Raw genomic sequence first — 16,084 nt, 5'->3', positions numbered from 1 at the left:
TTTCACTTCTTGACTCTTAGTCTGCTTCTTTGCCGTACAACTACACCTTAGCACATGCCCAGTTGCACATGCCTTGTTTTGCAGGTTGTCTATTCTGACACACATTCTCCCTAGTCTTTTCTGATACTCATAGACGGGAGAATGTGAACAGTGGCGCTTCTCCATCGTTTTACAGTTTACTTAAATATAACATATGTTTTGTTTACAGCTGGACAGCTAATTTGCTAAAAAGCTTGTGACAAGCACCTCCATTGAAATCTGAGGTGCACAATGACACGATAGTAAGAAGAGAAGAGCATGACATCACACGTATGTGCAGAAGGAATGAAAGTGCAATATTACTGTGCTGCTCTTTGTTTAGAAGGAATTCAAACGGTGCCTCACTGGAACCTCGGACACCTGTGAGACCATTCTAAACTGTGCACATATTTATCTCTTCCTCCAGACTGAATCCAGCTGAAATAATTATTTGATGGTTTCAAATGCCAAATCCTTGGATGTATTGCAAGGACTATTTCATTTCTGTTCAGTTCTTTGTATATGCACTGACTTAGACTATGCATGCACTTAAGCATAATTGAAATATGAAGACATTCATTCAGTTTAGCTATGTTAGACAACTTGCCAAAGACTTTTATGCAGTGCTCTGGTGCAATTCTATGAGCGATATCTGTTGTATCATGAAGTTTCAGGCACGATTTATTATGTTAGAGGGTATTTTGACTACTGACGACGTGCAAAGGCCTTCTACACAGTGCTTGGTTCCAATCTTATGACCAATATCTGTCGCGTCATGAAGTTTGAGGCACGATTTATTATATTAGAGGGTATTTTGACTACTGACGACGTTCAAAGGCCTTCTACACAGTGCTTGGTTCCAATCTTATGAACGATATCTGTCGCATCGTGAAGTTTCAGGCACGATTTATTATATTAGAGGGTATTTTGACTACTGACGACGTGCAAATGCCTTCTACACAGTGCTTGGTTCCAATCTTATGACCGATATCTGTCGCATCATGAAGTTTGAGGCACGATATATTATATTAGAGGGTATTTTGACTACTGACGACGTGCAAATGCCTTCTACACAGTGCTTGGTTCCAATCTTATGACCGATATCTGTCGCATCATGAAGTTTGAGGCGCGATTTATTATACCAGAGGGTATTTTGACTACTGACGACGTCCAAAGGCCTTCTACACAGTGCTTGGTTCCAACCTTATGACCGATATCTGTCGCATCGTGAAGTGCCAGGTGTGGTTTGTTGCGCTAGAGGATATTTCGACTACACACAACGTGCAAAAGCCAGCGCTCGATTCCAATCTTATGACCGATATCTGTCGCATCATGAAATGTCAGGTGTGGTTTGTTGCGTTAGAGGATATTTAGACTACAGACAACGTCCAAAAGCCTTCTACACAGTGCACAGCTGCAATCACAATCTTAACATAACCCATTTTTTTGTGCACACTAACATGTTCAAATACAGTTTTTTCTGATATTTACGAACACTAAAATGATGTACCTGGTTCCGTTCGTGAAATGAATGTATCTGATTTTCGGAGGCGCTTGTATGATATTGGTGTTCTATTTCTCTCATTTTTTACCCAGTTGCACTCAACAGGTGGCGATATCTGCTTTTGTTGAAGCACTTATTGCGATATTGAATACATTCTTTCCTTTTGTATTCATGTACACCACTCCTGCAGTAGCCCTGCATTGGGATGCAATATTTGAAAATAAATAAATAAATAGACTGTTTAATTATGAACTCGATGCGTATTTTGTGGTGAACAGTGCATATTCATTTATTAGAAAACAAGAAAGTCGGGCCATACTTGCAGTGCTACAGTTTACCTGCATTTTGTTGCTAGACGCGACATAAGTAACTGTGAGTTTCCAGTAATGTTGGTTTCTTGTTTCCATGCTACTGAAAAAAATTTGAGTTAGTATGTATGCTTGCTCCAGGATTCGAACTTCTCAATGTTGGCCCATGTAATAAACTGTAACTCATATTAGGCAGCTAGAATATTAGTCACGGTGACACCCGTGGTACGCGGGAAAGCCGTCTTTTTGTTAATTTGAAAAGTATTAGTCGTTATGCGGCGAATTTTTAGGGCACCTCGTTTGGACTTTGCAGCAAACGTCTATTTCCTTTTTTTTTTTCGTAACTAAAGTACGTGCCAAGAAACGACGTCACGCCCACCGACGGTGCGGGCGACGCCGCTCCCGTCCGCTTCCTGGAACAGAACCATTTTCATGAACAGGATGATTATATTCGTGTTGGGCACTAATAGCATGGCCGTGAACAGGCGTCAACAAGGCGATCGCATAAGCGTTGGCGATCTCGCAAACATCGTTGGCTGTGTCCCGTGATGCAGACGTGAACTTAGCAGCGCACGCGCCGATGTCGATTACTTGTGCATACCGTGGTTGTTACTTTGGTCATTGCGATGTTAATTACTTCTTAAATAGTCAAAACAGTGGTGGGTGAAGCACAATCAATATTTTAACGACAGTCTAATTCGCTTCGATTGATAACGCACCGTTCTAGGCTGTACATGGACAGTTTTAAACGAAAAGATCAAGCAACACTGTGCCTCTGCCAAAAGCGAGCGTCGGCGCGGACGCGCGGTCGACGCTTGCCAGTGGTTGCGCGCCCTTTTCCTCCACGGGGCGCGCCACGACGCATTTGACGCGTAGGCGCGTGGAACGCGTGCCGGCGCTTGCCAGTGGTTGGTACTTAACGGTGAGTGCTTGATCTTCATGTTGTAGCGGTTGCAGCAGCGTTTGTCATCGATTACTGCAGCGTTGGGTTACATTTTTGAGCTTCGTCCATACTCTATAAAAATCCGGCAGCGCTAAATTTTACGTTATTGCCAAATTTGGTCCCATCTAAGCCTTGATGACAACATTGTTGCACCGAATTTAGCCCTCACTTCTTTCATCATAGAAAACGTGGAAGGTATTGCTGTTTTTTTTTGTTGTTGTTGTTGCTTGTTCATCCTTGTTAGGAACTGGTTTGTTCATTTTATCTGAGTGTGGAAGATGCATGCGCACGGTGTAATTCATGCACATGTGATAGCTTTCAGTGACAATGTAGTTTGCATACCTGATGATTTTGATTGGCGGTTTGATTGGAATGGCGTGCTCGGCTTGATGCGCTGTAAAAACGAGCGGTTGGTGCAATAAAGATGTCAGTTGTAAGTTCAGCGCTCGTACAGTGTATTGTGTTCCTGCGTCCACGTCCTTTTTTGCGCTGTTTTTCCCCAGCTAAGCATGTACCAACTCGCCCAAATCGAAGTCTTGCTCGTAGTCAGTTTCCTTATAAAACAGGCCTCTCAAATGGATAAGCCTCTTTGCTCAGTTGCTAGTTGCAACTTCAATGGATAAGCTCCGCCACGGTGGTATAGTGGTTATGGATGGCACTCAAATGCTGACCCTGTCATTCGATCTCGCGACCTTCGGGTCGCGGGATAGAATCTCGACTGCAGCGGCTGCATTTTCGATGGAGGCGAAAATGTTTGAGGCCCGTGCACTTAGATTTAGGTGCACGTTAAACCCCAGGTGGTCGAAATTTCCGGAGCCCTCCACTACGGTGTCTCTCATAATCATATCGTGGTTTTGGGACGTTAAACCCCAGATATTATTATTGGGTCATTCCATGCCAAGTGTCCCAGACGTGGCGCTCGCACATCGCAGATTTTGCAGATAAAATTTGTGCCTTTTTCCTGTGCCACATAGAGTATTGTGGCAAAACATTTTTGCTCGATAAAAATTTTGACGATCATGGCGCCCCCTCGAAGTTCGCTTGTATTTGTTAAACCGCGCCTAATAGAAAAATGTATATAAAATCTATTTTTCTGTGTTCAGCTTTGAAACCACGCTGGCGCTATCGCAGAGGTTCTGTTTAGATGTCCTATTCACTAATTCCGAAATTTTTGTGTTTCACTACCAGCTACGTATCTTCAAAAACTACAAAACTCTTCAATGTTCGTGATTTTTTCTTGTGCTATCTCGAACTCCCTCTAACCAATCTTAATAGTAGTATGATTTTCAGGAAAGTGTGTTATAGTACAAAAATGTTTAGGGGTAAAAGAGACTTCAAATCTTCCCGAAAAAAATTATGAACTTATGCGATTTGTCGCATGTTTGACCGTATTTTTCATACTGATGCGGTCCAAGTAAAAATGCTCGTCATGCGGCGTTTGATAGAAGACTTGTCGTTAAGTAATGAAGAAAGTCTAATGAAATCATTTTTTGTTTTAAGGAAGAAAATAATTTTTGAATTTGGCGCTCCATAAGTGCCCGGCATTCTTTTTGTTGCCACTTCGCCGCAAAGCACGTGGTCGCCCTTGCAGCTAAAACTCGTCACAGTCAGCGGCAAGATGCGACATGTATGTCAGTGGCTCGTGAGTGCTCGAAAGTCTTATCGCGTTGATCTCAGGGCGACGAGTAATCAATTCGCGTTACAGTGTGAGCTTGGCGGGCCCAATGGGAAGTATGGACGCCCGAGAGCAGCCTATGGCGTCGTTGGCACAATGTGCTAGAGGCCGTCTGCACAACACGTATACCCCGAAAAAACGTGTGTACAGTGTGCATTATTTCTTTCAGTATGTGTATGCTAGTTGTGCAGATGGCCTCTAGCACACTGTGCCAACGACGCCATAGGCTGCTCTCGGGCGTCCATACTTCCCATTGGGCCCGCCAAGCAAGCTCACATTGTAACGCGAATTGATTACTCGTCGCCCTGAGATCAACGCGACAAGACTTTCGAGCACTCACGAGCCACTGACATACATCTCGCATCTTGCCGCTGCCTGTGACGAGTGTCAGCTGGAAGGGCGACCACGTGCTTTGCGGCGAAGTGGCAACAAAATGAAATGCAGGCCGCGTTCGGAGGGCCAAATTCAAAAATTATTTTCTTCCTTAAAACAAAAAAAAATATTTCATTAGACTTTCCTCATTACTTAACGACGAAGTCTTCTATCAAACGCCGCATGACGAGGATTTTTACTTGGACCGCATCAGTATGAAAAATACGGTCAAACATGCGACAAATCGCTTATTTTCTCTAACTTCACAATTTTTTTCGGGAATATTTGAAGTCTATTTTACCCCTAAACATTTATTCAATCATCAATTATTCAATCATCTTTTGCAATTTACAGCCATCTGTAAGGTCACATAGTTCTAAAATGTTTTTTGTGCGAGGTGTTGGCAAAATTAAGGCCACCAAGACCAGAGACGGCATGGTCTTCTCGCACTCTGTTTACTTGCAAGTCATTGCTGTAGTCATGCTAGCATGCTGTGCATGCTCGGCTCTTTTATGCCTCTAGTGGAATCGCTTACAATAATGTTTTCGTCGATAATGCAGCTCTTAACTCCGCAATTCTGTCGATTGATGAGATCATGGCCGAGTGTGCCAATGCGTGCAGTGGTGGTGAAGGAGAAAGGGCTGTGTTTTTGGTCTTTCACTGTTGCGAGACATGCGGCCATTTACAAGCCACACCAACCTGGCACTATGCCGAAAATGCTGAGCAAATGAGCTGAGAACGTCATTGCTCGTTGCATTACCGCCGGTGCATCCAGCGATAATCTTGTTTATGCGTGTGAAAGGATCACGACGGAAGGTCGCTTCAAGATACCGTTTTAGGTGCTGGCCACCCAAAGACACTGGCTTTATTCGGAAAAAATGTACACTCAAGTTATCATGGTAGGAGCCACTTGGCACAATGGGTATCTAATTAGAGCAGGAAAGTAAGTCTCTCAAGTCGATAATTCATTCTAACAGCTCAATTCCCACCTACCACAACGAATTTGCTCGCATTGTGCTGATCAGATGGAAAAAAGGTACAGGAGCCAACGCTGCACATTTTTTTTTTTGTTTTTCATCAATAACCACTGAGATATGATTGTCGATTTCACTACGACTCTCACTTTTACTTTTTTCCCCATTTCCTGGCTCCTACATTCTTTTTGCACATGGCCTTGAAAAATGTATCAGCAGGGTTCTACTTTATAAAGTATGCTAGCATGACGTGCTGCCTGCAAACAGCAAATGCCCCTGTTTGGTTTTTATTTTCAGAACCAATTAATTGGCTTCCGTGTAAACGAGACCAGTCTCTAACCTGTGGATAAACCTGTAGCCTTACTGCAAGTGCTTTGACTTGTTAAGAATGTTCTTACCAGTGTCGAACCATGTTTTGCAAATAAGTTGCAATTTCATTTATTTGTCAGTGTGTCGTAAAGCATTAGGTTTTATCTGTTGCTACATGAAGCAGCTGCTGTAATAATGAAGCAACAAGCCTTGTGTTAAAATGTGCCTTTTGTTTTGTAGGACCCCACCAAGACGCATCATGTGCCGACAGTGACATACAATGGAAGCTTGTTGACTTCAAGGGAATTTATTGTGCGCCTGGAGGGCCTTGCTATTAAGGAGACTAGCCTTTTGGCCGCCATTGCCACACAAATCGCGCTATACTGGGCGCTGAACATTGTTTTCAGCAAGAAAACTCAGTGGACCTTCGATCTCCTGCGTCAAGTTCTGAAAGTTCAGAGCGTCTTGCGGCCGACGTCACTCGTCCGTGTGGCTCTAACCATCTTGAGCCAGTGAACAGCCAGACTGATTTCAATAAAGTATTTTTCTCACAAATAGATCTGGATTTCTGCCCTCTCCTGGAGCATTTGTGTCAGACTTGGCGCAACCCGATGAAAATCATGTTCCTCAAAACTTTTTTTCATTTGCCGATGGGAGAGCTGGACTGCTGGTTTCTTGAGGAGCACTCAATACAAGCAAACGTTACTCCATCGAGAGGCATTGAGGATGATTAACTGCATGCTGCTCCGATGAGGAATGTTGTGAAAGAGTAACTGTCGCTCCCATGAGGGTATTGAGAGATAATGTCCATTTCTCCGTGCGGGACTAATGGGAAAGAGTAATTGTTACTCCGTTTAGGTGTCCAGAAAGAGCAAGCATTGCTCCCGTGGGAGTATTGACAGAGAGCATCCATTCCTCCTTGTAAAGAGAAACCGTCGCTCCCCTGGGAGTATTGAAAAAGACTATCTCTTCCTCCCTCGGGAGTATTTGTAAGGAGCAAGTGTCACTCCCATAGGAGTATTGACTAAGAGCATCCGTTCCTCCCTTTAGGAGTTTAGGAAAGGAGCAACGGCTGCTCTTTAGAGGAGTAATTGAAAAGAGTAACTGTCGCTCCCTTGTGGGTATTGAAGAAGACTATCTGTTCCTCCCTTCAGGAGTATTGGGAAAGAGTAACCGTCCCTCCCGTGGGAGTATCGAAAAAGACTATCCGTTCCTCCTTTGAGGAGTATCGAGAAAGAGTAACCGTTGCTCCCGTGGGAGTTTTCACAAAGAGCATCCGTTGCTCCAGTCATTTACTCCCTGAAGGAACAAGTTCTACGGGGAGTAACGGTTCGTCCCGTCGCAGTTACCCCCAAAAAGGAGTAATGGGTGTGGCAAGTTAGTTACTCCCCTAAAGGAGTAACCTCGACCCCCCATTTCCTCCTTTACTTTTTAGAGTGTACTTACGTATGAGAAGTCTAGTTGTGGAAAAGTCCGTGCATGTATTTCAATTTCCACAGCATTCGTTACTTTTCCGTGCTCACAAAGCGCCCATCACAAAGCCGGTTTTTCTAAAGAGAGTATCACACTTCAGAAATGGATTTTATTATCAACGCTGTTCTTCCTTCTATTATTATGATTACTTATAATTGTAATTTCAATGTTGTTGCACTTTCTTATATTGCTATTCACATTTTCACGTCGACGCACTGTCATTCGGGCTCTGGCTCCCTCATTCGTCATTCGTTCGCAGTAGGTGAGCACAGTTGTCTGAGTAAAAAACAGGCAAGTGAAAACAATATGATGGCCGTCACTGTGGAAGGATTCCGCTGTTTTTTTTTTTTCTCGCTAAATGAAGCTCAGAGCGGAAGTCATTATTAAAATGTGCTTCCTGTTTCCTTTTTTTCTTTTTTGCCAATGTAGAGTTGACAAAACAGCTCGCCCTTGCTTAACTATTTAGTTTTTACTTCTCCTTCTTGTGCCCCATTAGGGACCACCTAAACCAGCCAGGTCAACTGGTCAGGGTGCTAGATAAGCCGAAGCGAAGCTAAGCCAACCTATGCCATATTCATACCAACGAGCGAGCCAGTTATCTATAGTGGCCGAACAAGTAATTTATCAGACTGGAAACATTGTTTCGACTTGCCTCTGTCAGGGCAAAAAAGAGAAGTCAGATCATCTTGTCAAGACGGCGGTTTCATGAACATCCGTTGCTCGAACAGTATTGATCATATTTAACCTTTGTTAGCTACCTGTGAACCTCTGTCCTATTTTGAAACCAGCCAATAAGTCGATCAACAACCAGACACGCAGCTGTACGATCAAAACTGAACTATTAACGTGTGAAATGTGTGCGGCATGAACAGATCGGCCTCACATCTCAACTCCTTAGTAGACAAATTACATGTTAGCAATTAAGTTCGTAGCCACATTGATCTGTGTTGCGGCGCAGTCCATCCTCGACCTGCCGTTGTAGTCTAGCAGTTAAGGTCTCGCGCGATGAAGTTCCAGGAGGCGGGTTCGATTCCTGGCCGTGGCTACCGCATTTCCCTGGGGGCGAAATACAAGACCACCCGAGATTTAGGCGATCGTTAAATAAATTAAGGTGGTCAAAGTTAATCCGGAGTCCGCCACTATGGCGCGCGTGCCTCATAATCATAGCATGCATTTGGCACGGGAAACCTTAGAACTAAAAATTACAGTTACTAATCCGGCCTCCTCCAGCGATTCCCACAAGGCAAGATTGCGCTGCGCCTCCCACCTACATGTCTGCGTGTTTCACTTGCAGCACACACACATTGCGTCGCCTATGCTTATGTATACCAGCACAGGCAACATCTATTCTCTACCTTGCGCGGGTTCGGCACGCTCGCAAAGTGAGGGATTTCGTAATACTGAAAAACAAAGAAAGAAAGAAAGAAGTCGTGAAAGCGGCTTCCTGAAAGTCTTAACTGCATCGCCTAAAGGCATTCTGAATGCTGCCCTTGGTTGCGCGCGCCACTTCGCGTCGCGTGTGCGTGCTCGGTGTTGATTCGCGAGCGAAGTAGCCGCGGATGAGAAGCGACGCTGGCGAGCGCAGTTGGTTTGTGACTTCTTTCGTTGTTGGTTCTTTTCGTCTTCCTGTTTGCCTTACTATGAAGATCCCTTACTTTCGTGTCAGGGAAGGAAATGAAGGCGCTGTCTTGATTACGCTAGGCGTGAACATAGCGCGGACACAGGAGTGCGTAGCGGCGCTTCGCGGAAAGCCACTGTAGCTATAGTCACGTATCTAATAAATCCTGAGCAGGCGTATTGACACCTGTAGGCGTAGCTTAAGACTTCTGAAGCAGTAAACATGCCAACGCATTACATGGCGTTACGAGTCCACGTAACATCCGTGTTATTCAAGCGCAAGCGATATTTAGCATAGCAATGTGAGAACATGGTTAGTTAAAGCAACTTCAAGAAGGATTATGCGTACATCCAGGAGGGTTGGTCTTCGGAGGATGTACCAACTCTCTGCATACTACACTGTTACTACAACATTGTTCCCCACTCCAGCCCAAATCCAGCAAGTCGCAGTGGTTGAGGTGGGCGACAATGCCCGCAAGTTGGGCCTTCATTCCTTCCTCGTGAGTCGGCTTCTCCGCGTCCTGCAGGAAAGCAAACTTGTTGGGGACGTAAGTTTGCTAAGCACCGCCGTTGTTCCCCCTCGGTATTTCGTCTTCATTAAGCGGAGCCGGCGTGCCTGTCGGCTGAAGACACTTCGTCGCGCTGTTGCTGATGTCGGCAGCGGGACAACACGGCGGCGGAATCTTTGTTGCTCGCCAAACAAGCGTACGCGTCACGACCTACAGCCTTGGTGCACAAACACTGGCGTCGCTGGTGGAGTCGTCGGCGATTGTACAAGGGCAGCGTGCAGTGTGTTCCGTTGTAAGAGGAGGTATACGTGGCTGGAGGCCCCGAATAAGCGTGTTTTGCTCGCGGGCGGCTTCCTCAAAGCCAGGTAAGCTGCCTTTTTGCAGGCACATGTGCACGGAAAAGTGAAAGAACCGCCTGCGTTCCTTTCTTCCTTACTTTTCTTTTGTTTTATAACACATCAAACCTGGCAAAATTGGGGAGGGGGGGGGGGCGACACAGACTAACAGTATGCGTCTGCAGAAGTCACCCGCAGCAAAACTCAACTATGTCAGTACATATGGAAAAGAAAGCATACAAAGAGATTTAATCTTTACACGTTCAAAATACGCACAACAACTTGCATTATATGTCATCAACGTGCTGCGAATCGCGTTCCTTATAGAGCTTGCGCAGCGCGAGAAGCCACAGAACTCGCAGAAACAAATAAACTATAAAAATAACATTAAAGGCTATTGGTACCGAGCTCCATCCAACAGCACACGATAAAAAATATATTTTTTGATAGTGAGCAGTTACAAAGTCGTGCAGAAGGTTTCGTTGTTAGAAACTTTTTGTACTAATCGGGAGAACCAGCGCGCCGCTTAGGACCTAAAAGAAAGAAAGAAAGAAAGAAAAACTGGCGTTGGCACGGCTGTGTAGTTACAGCAGCCGCAGCACGAGGGCTGGGTCGAGCGGCGGCTTCCCCTTTGAAGCTGGACCGGTGACGGTTGTCAACTTTCCAGTCGGCATCGATAATAAACGTCTCTCCTCATTACGCGGCCATGTTTTCCCCCACCGTTGCCTTCCTTCGATATACCCGACCGCGTGGCCTATTCTGTTTGCTTGGCCGGCCTTGTTTCTGTACTTAACGCTGATTCATTGCTTACCGGGTTGTCAGTCAACCTAAGTGACTTCACCCTGCCGCATTCCCCGATATTTCGGGTTATTTACTACTAACCTAACTATATATATGTCTCGCCGTTAAACACCGTACATCATCATCGTCATCATCCTGGTCACTGGCATTGCTGCAATTTCTAAAATCGACTTGACTCATTTACCGTTTGTAGGTGTGGTGGCCAGCCTTTGTATATATACCTGCTTGTGCCGCCCTTGCTTGATCTTCCTTGTTTTTTTCGTTGTTTTTTTTTCTTCATCTCCACCCGGCAGTTGTAGCTCAGGCTCTATTGCCTAGCGCCTCGGAGCGTGAGCTAAGTAAATTAACTGAGCACACCTTTGCGAACGTTGCCGAGGGTGCGCTCAAATCATGTATTGTCAAACCCAGTTGAACATATCGGCGGGTGGCATCCTCCTTGGCACCTGGTGAACCGTTCCCTTTATTTTAGGGGCGAAGCTCCTTAAGGCGGCACCCGTTTGTCCCTCGTAATCGTAGTCGTAGTGCGTAACTAGTCTTACGCTTTGACCTCCAAGGTGGTGCCGGTGGGAGATTTTTCCTGTGCGTTGTTGAACAATAAAAAATTCGCAGCGTGCGCGTTAACTAAAAGCCGAATTCTTCTGTCTCTCATTCCCCATTAGCAGCCATTGGCATGTTCCAGTAGGAAACGTTAGTAGAAGTAGAAGTGTAAGTGTTAGCTAAAAGCCGACTTCTTCTGTCTCTCATTCCCATTAGCAGCCATTGTTTACCTCCAAGGTAGTGCCTGGTGAGATTTCTCCTGTGCGTGATTAAACAATAAAAATTTTGTTCAAAACGCCGTTGATTGATGAAATAAACCAACGAAAGACGCCAGATGTTCTGTAAAAGCAAAACGAAAGAACGCCAGATGTTTCTAAAGCAAAACGAAAAGACGCCAGCTGCTTAACGAAAGACGCCAGATGTTTTCTAAAGCAATGGTTTTCTAAACAATGAAAATTCACAGCGTACATGTAAAATTAAAGTGAGCTGCAAGTCGTCATAACTCATCGAACCTTTAGTATAAACGCGCCCGATCTCACGTCGGTGATGATGTACTGGGCAGAATTCACGGAAGATTCACGGTTTACCGATGAACCTCCGCAGCTTCGCCCACTCATCATCATTCACTCCGTGGATATGCTGTGATTTTCTCTCTCTCTCTCTCTCTTTGCTTTGTACTTTCCACATCTAGCGACTACTTTAGGTATTATGACCCTATAAACAAACCTATCAGTAACATAACTGTAAAATTTGAAGGAAATTGCATCGCACACGTTAGGGAACAAAAGTTTCTTGGTGTGTGGCTTCAGGAGGAATTAAACTGGAACACACATGTGAATCATCTGATTATCGCATTAGCGCGAATAGTTGGTTGTTTTTTCAGAACAATGCACTTAATCCCGTTGAGGTTAAAAATAAGTATGTACTATGCACTCTTCCATTGTAAAGTAACTTATGGGATGTTAGTCTGGGGAACGACATCGCAAGCGAATTACTATAAGCTAATAACTATACAAAAGAAAATATTGCGCAATTTCGAGAAATACAGGGGAAACCTACAAGACTTGCGCACTGATCCACTATTCATTAAACATTCCACACTCAGAATGGATGAATTATGTCATTTTAAATTGCTTCAGTTAATTCAAAAGAATAAGCTATATGAAGAAAGTGGTACCGAAAGACCACACTACAGTTTGCGAGAACAAAGGAAACGAGTTCCTAGAACAAGAACCAAGTATGGAAAACAAAGTGTTGCGTACCAGGTACCTCATCTTTTAAATACCCTTGCAGGTCAATTGAACTTTAGGGCTAGTAGAGCGGCCTTTAAGAAACAAATAAAGAATGTATTAATAACCACCGGTATACATTATTAAAACTACTTAATGGAGTTTCATGCCTCGGCTAATGCTTAAATTGTTCATAAATTTGTATTTCGATTACACTAATGTATACAGTGTAATTCGGTGCATCTACTTGCATTTTGCGTCTCTCAGTGTTGAAGTTTTGATCGATTTCGCTTAGTTGTGTATTTCTACGAGAGCGACCTCTAATTCTTGAAATGTGTTATGTAAACTTCTTATTTTGTTTGTGTGTGAATTTTATGTCTACACTTGCAAGTTGCTTGTCCATTTTTCCGACACCAATGTGTTGAATATATATATTTTTTGGCTGTGCTTATGCCGAAGTTTATGCACTGTAACGAACTGCGGAGGGACAGGGGCCTTTCTCAGGCTGCTCGCCTTTAGTCCTTGCCCCTGCAGTGAGCTCTGTATTCTGCTTACTGTGAATAAAGTACTACTACTATTACTAAAAAAATTATCAGAATATGTCTGCGTTGTTTCGCATGCAGCAGCACAAGTCACACTTAGCGACCCGACGCAATAATGAAAACGTTTCGAGGTCTTATGACATATCGTCGACCTGCACTGATTTCTGCTGGTAGGAAGTTTCTGTCCTACCGGCTGTCTCTTTTTCTTCAAGCGCGCATCAAAAGTGTATGGCTGTATACTTCTCGCTGTCTCTGTTCCTTTCTTTTTTTCTTTTTTTGCACTCCACGCGTCGAAGATGCTTACTTTCACCGTATACCTCCCACGGAGCTTCTTGAAAGCAGTTTTGGGGAATACTCGTCCGTTAGGCTCCCGCAGCGCGTCGGCTTTGTTTGTTTGTTTGTTTCGTGCGCTACGATGTCAGCAACGGTGTTGACTGTCCTGCCCGCCTCGACAGTTCTCAGGCAGCTATGCATAGCCCTTGATCTATGCGCTCCACGCAAAGGTACACCCGTCAATGTCAGTCCAGAAAGTGGTTTGCTGCGGTTGTTGTGTGAGCACCGAATACGGCACACCGAGCGTCGGGGCCCGTCACGCGACCTACTGCGTCTTCTCTCGGGCGGTGTTCGAGACGAACGTTAACCGTTATTCTTGGCCTGCTCAGTTCTCTATTGATGTCGCTGTTCGTGAGCCTTTCCGGGGAGTAATTTGTAACGACGCGCGTGCTTCCCCAGAAACGGGTGCGCTCTGTTTACAGCTCCTCACCGTCGTAATTAGATCGCCATGCATGCTCTGACAGGACGCCCCTAGACGTCACCGGCTCCAAAAGAGGGCGCCAAGCGCGAAAGGCGAACTAAATAAACAAGAGACTGGACCCCCAGTGACGTGCTGTCAGTCTTCTTGTCCACAGGACTTCTTTTATTGTTGAACTGGTGTTAAGGTTAGTACACAGCCGAAATGGCGCACTTGTAGTGGGTGCTTGCTGCCGATGTTCTGTAAATTTTGATGAATATAGTCTGGGTAAAATATATTTAGCATTTGTAAGCCACAAGTTATCCTTCTGTCTTGATGCGATCAGTGTCATTCTGCACCGGTTTTGCAGGCTACAAAAGGAAATTATGCTTCCCAAGTGAAACCAGCTTGCCGGCGCCGGCGTTGACAGATGGTTCATGTTCGTATGAACCGAATAAGTTCGAGTCCGAGGAAGCATGTGCGCATATGTGACATGTCATTTTGTTGTAGGTGAGAGTCTGCAGTGCGAACATTCAGTCCACTAAAAACAAATCGCGTTACTCAAAGCACTACTCAAAAGCAACCGGAATAAGCTCAGATTACTGTCGATGTAAAAAAAAAAAGCAGATGTCTCATCCCTCCGTCATAGGAATCGGTATAACACGAAAGTGATCGGTGTCTTCACAGAGCTAGTTGAGCGCTTATTGTGCATTGTTTCGCCGCAATGGCGAACCAATGAATGCGATAGCAACAAACGGGAATGTTAAAGAGACAGCGCGTGCAAACACGTACGCAAGAGAGAAGTCAAGACACCACAAACGCCTGACTTCTCTCTTGTGTCCGTGTTTGCACGCCCTGTCTCTTTGAAATGAATGCTTACCAACTAGCTCAGATCTCGGTTATTTTAAAAATTGGAATATAACGCGAAGAACGGCAAGCAGCTCGCAACTTGCAGCGTGCTGCTGGAGCACAAAGGACGCACGCAAAGAATACACACAGGACGAGCGCGAACTAACAACTGTCACAGTTGTTACTTCTTTCTGTTTGAGCAGCGCGCTCCTTTAGCAGACGTGGCCGCTGTAGCTAGCCAAGTCACCTTTGTGTACTCTGTATCTTCAACGTAAACATGAGGCGAACGCACAAGATGTACAAACCACCCCCATCACGAGATAAGCGCGGGCGCACGGGTGACCACGCCCTGTAGGGCAAACTACCGTTGGAGGCGAGCGCATCGCAAGGAGCCGGGCGATGACCTTAAAAACAAAGCGCGGCCTTCGCGCCATCTCGCTGGTGATAACGAAAACAAAATGCCTCCGAGCTCTGCGTACCGCCAACGGCAAATGGCGTATATAAATAGCTCGCCGTTAGCGTGGTCATGAACGTAGGCTTTGTGGACAAGTTGTTTCGCGCCGCGCGCTGTGAAGAGAGGGGTAGTGCGTTCGATTCCCGGTGGCGGAACTTTTTGTTCTCGTTTTTTCTTTGTCATCTGTTAGTGTAAATTTCACAACGTCATATCCGTGACGGAAATACGTCAGTGAAGTCTTGGTAGACCCCGGCATAAAACACTTTCGTGTTAAAAAGATAGAAAGACTTCGCACGACTAGTGCGAAGCTGCCATACTAGGGAACGCGAAAGGCAACGGCGGCTGCGAGAAGAGCCCGAAGTGGTGGAAGTCCTACGCCAATGACGACGTGCCCGTAGATCTATGAGAGGTGCGAACGCTCGGTTCTGGACTTCGGACATCCATGTCATGACTAACCTATCCTACCAACAACCTAGAAGCAACCAGATTAGACATCATAATTGTGCAGTTTCGCTGTTTCATGTCTTGCGCGACTTAGTGCAAGCTTCGCCCAACTTTGTTCCTTTGCTTGAACTATTCCTCACGTAAAGCTTCGATTCTGAGGGCATCATAATCAACAGTTTAAATCAAAAGGCATCGTGTCAGATGCGTAAAACGAACAAATCTTTTCTAGCATTGGACAATATCGACCTTCAAGACAGTGTGGGCGATATGTCCATAATACTTCATGTCCGCTAAACGCCACGGTGGTCTAGTGGTTATGGTGCTCGACTGCTGACCGGCAGGTCGTGGCATCGAATCCCGGTCGCAACGGCCGCATTTTCGATGGAGGCCACAATGCTTGAGGCCAGTGTACTTAGATTTAGGTGCACGTTAAAGAACCCCAGGTGGCCGAAAATTCCGGG

Source organism: Rhipicephalus sanguineus, chromosome 11, assembly GCF_013339695.2.
Source record: "Rhipicephalus sanguineus isolate Rsan-2018 chromosome 11, BIME_Rsan_1.4, whole genome shotgun sequence".
Lineage (NCBI taxonomy): Eukaryota > Metazoa > Arthropoda > Arachnida > Ixodida > Ixodidae > Rhipicephalus > Rhipicephalus sanguineus.
Note: the sequence above shows the minus strand (reverse complement) of the source record.